The sequence below is a fragment of the Cibotium barometz genome, chromosome 51 (assembly GCF_041138505.1).
Source record: "Cibotium barometz isolate CiBa-2024 chromosome 51, ASM4113850v1, whole genome shotgun sequence".
In the NCBI taxonomy this organism is placed as follows: Eukaryota; Viridiplantae; Streptophyta; class Polypodiopsida; order Cyatheales; family Cibotiaceae; genus Cibotium; species Cibotium barometz.
In genome coordinates this window covers 35,107,003-35,110,897 of record NC_141096.1, presented here as the reverse complement: position 1 = coordinate 35,110,897, position 3,895 = coordinate 35,107,003, and positions in this window count along the sequence as shown.

The window sequence follows — 3,895 nt, the reverse complement described above, 5'->3', positions numbered from 1 at the left end:
AACCTTGTACATTTTCAACTCTTCACCTTATGTGAGCATTTACTCATTTTTGGGTATCTTCTTTTTACAAATTTGGATTTATCTCTTCCCTACACATGGATTGATGCTATTGGCCCATAGGAACCTTAATTGGACCATAGTCTAAAGATTTTTGAAAATCTAGACCCTTAGACTAAGGTTCTTTATACCTATTTCCAATTAATTCCAATTGCACATTGGAAAATTCTTTTTGAATTTCTGTTTCAGGGGAACTCATCTGAATTATAAGAGATATTTTTCTATCCAAAAATATTCAAAATCTGAATATTCTCTCTCTAGAATATTTTCTCTCTCTAGGCTAAAATAGTTAGAAACAAGGTCTTTATATTTCTGAAGAGGGATTGATTACAGGGGAAGATACTAGACATCAAAAAGGGGTTGGGAGAGGAATCTTACATTCTACCCCACTTAAAAAACGCGAGATGCCCTCATCTCGCAAACTGGGGGTAATTTTGCAAGATTCACGAATATGAGACTTAGAGAAAAATTTTAATCAAGATTAACCACCAAGATAAGTCTTAAAGAGAGCAAGATTCAAAATACGAACAAGATTTAAACTTTATTCATTCTCGAAACTTATACAGTAAAGATAGAGGAACTCTTTACACTTCCATAAGCCCGTCCATCATATGGTCACAAAAGCAGTCCTCACAAACTGCACAAGTATAAGGTAACTCATCTATGGGAATGATTCTGTGGGTTATTGCTGCGCCTATCTCAGTGGTATGAGGTGTTCTAACAAAAGGACCTCTGAGAGGCAAGCCAAAAACGGGGTAAAGGCATATCTTCTCATGAGGAAGAAAACACGCCAGTAAGAAGACCCGCTCAGAAAACCCAAGATGTCTTGATCTCATGACGCAGTAGTATCGAGGACCCAAACCCAAGGCTTCGATAACCATGGCCAAGCAGACATTGTTACGAAAGTGCTGCTGACCCCAGGGTGTTACCCTAGTTATGTCTTGATAGGTCCGCCATTTGGTCTGCGCTACAGAAGTTCCTAGGTGAGGAAAAAGTGAGCGCTCATACTGTTCTATAAAATCCTTCTTCACAGACTCACTTGCGTCTTGAAGGTGAGGAATCATTATGGATAAAACTAATTCTTGTTGCCAAGCCATGAAGGAGATTAAGAAAGAAAGGAGATCGATGGGAGTAAGATTACTGTGAACGACAAGTAAAAGTTACGACTTATATAAAGGAAGGAGCTAGCGTAACTTAGAAGCTAACGGTAACTTGCCACTGAAGTTTTACCGTCTTTCCATGATTTGGGTTTGGCACCTATTTCTATGAAATACATTAAGAACTTTGAGATGAGGAGGTAAAGGAAGCTTGTAGGCTAAGTCACCTACTTTCATTGAATTCAGATATAAGGCTCACAATATCTGGGGGATAAGTTCTTATACTCCCCAAGAGATAAAGAACTTCTTTTGGGCCGTACTCGAATGAAAACCAAAACCTTGGTATCCAAAACATCGATTTTCACTTCTGAACTCATTGTTCTGAATCCTTAAAACAGCGTGACTCCTGAGAAGTATTCTAGGAAAAGGGTCTTCCTTTTTTTTTAAACAGAATCTTTCTTTTATTTTAGAGAGGGAATAATTATAAGATCAAAAAGGGAGATTCTTACTCCTGTATACCTCAAAGGCAGGGGAGGAATCTTACATTCTACCCCACTTAAAAAAGTGCGAGATGTCCTCATCTCGCCAAGTAGAGGACAACTCTTTTTCTTAAGATCCAATTTATTCTAGGGTTCCTTATATTCTGGTCAACCCAACAGAATACGGGGATAAATATCCCTTATATAGAACTCATCATTAAATAACAATTCATTTCAGATCATATCATTCATATCTTTAACACGATAATGGTCCATCAGATCGAAAATTTTTCTTTCTGAACATTCCTCCACGGGAATTTCAGTCAAGCAAGTTTTCAATTTGTCATCCCTTAACTTGATATACCAAGTCAAGTGTTAACAGTAGCACTTTGACAGCACAATCCACTAATCTCATAGTGATTTGCTGAAATCACTATCATCATTCGAGTTATGAATATCATCACAGGGACTCGTCCCATTCATCCTCATTGAGGTTTCGCTCAGCTTATTACACTTCAACCAATTTTGAGGGATCATCATTTTTCAATCAGAATCCAAATCAATTCATCAATTCTCAAACAGAATTAAAAATCATATCAACCACATTTGAATTCATCATCTGGATAGCATTAACGCTTATAATTTCAAGTCTTAGATTTACTCGTATATACTGTCCGTAAAGAGCTGCAGTTATACTCTCGGTATATACGGATAGTCACGGCCCTTGGAATTATAAGGTAAATACCATCATGTCTAGGCCTCAAGCAAGTCAAGGATTCTATATAATTGCGGTACTTCCATCTAAAGACCCAATTACCAAATTATGAATTTCAGTTTGAATATTAAATTGTATGAATTATATCACACAATTACAACCTTTTTTGTGCTTCTTGATAAACTTTTGACATAATTGGTTTCTCAGTTGATCTTTATTAACCAAATGCTCTGATACCAACTGTAAGATCCCGGTCTCCACCGCGCAACAGATTCGGGGTACTAGCAGCGGAAGTAGCACTTCATGCGCGGGGCAGGGACCCACACTCGGGGCCTCGCCCACGGATATCCGGACAAGAGACTAATCCGTCGGTTTGTCCAAAACCGAAACCGGAAAAACTTCCTTTACCCGGAAAGCATGGGCGATTCCACCAGGATAACTCTTAACTCTAACGTAGTCAAGATCATTACGGATCAACTGATCTGACTGCACCTTTAACGGTACTTGGTCAAATCAAGGAAGAAACTTGCACTTGGATCATTGGGATCAACGCTTTTTTCCCCATCAAGAGAGGCACAGCCGTTGATTCCTATCCATAGAACAATTTCTATCCGGGATTTACTTCATCTATCGTAATAATAGAAATTAAATCTCGATTTACGGATCCATCAGTCCAGCCTAACCCCATCCGATCCCATGGGTTAGCCAACCGCCCAACCACTGTAGTGATGGGATCCAATTTGGAATTTGGTTAGGTTTTGTCCCGGGTACCAAGGAAAAGAGTTCCAAGGCCCCCTAGCCGGAAGTTCATGCAAACATAAAACTAGCCACACCACTTACACACCCAATATGAAATTGCCTTTTTCTTAGCATCAACTAACCTTAAAACAATCCTTTAATGAAACCATAGTACCACTGATCACAATCTTCCAATTTATCCGGTTGATTCATAATTTCCCAGCATTCCTTCATCAGAGTATCTATGGCATCATTGGCAACTAGAACGCTCACCACCTGTCCACACAGGGGCCTTTTCAATAGTTCCTAGCCCATAATACTCGGCAAAATAATCACTTATAAAAATTCAAGATGGACTCTCGTTGAAGATCAGCAAGATCAACCAACAGATCCATATAAAGAGCCATGGACTCATCCATTGAAGACCAGCAAGGTCAATCAACCAGATCCATGCCCGGTTTCACAAAACAACTCTTACTCCTTGTTCCAATATCTTCCTCGACGCACGTGTGGGTATCCTGGGCGACCCAGAGCCCGAGCACCGTATGGTCAGCACCCTCTAGGATCCTTCGCAGGTGACCTAGCGCTTCACTCATAGGCCGCTTCCTTGGTCCCTCATCCACCGTACCGGAAGCTCACCATTTAAATCGAACCGAGGCTGGTCAAGACCTCGGTCGACCTTGCTACGCGAGACGTCCTCCATTGACTCTCCGTCAGCAGTTGCAACTTTAACAGTTAGGTCTTCATGACCTTAATCCACAAGATGGTCAAAATGCTTCCCCAGCATTCTTGACATAAAACAGTCATTT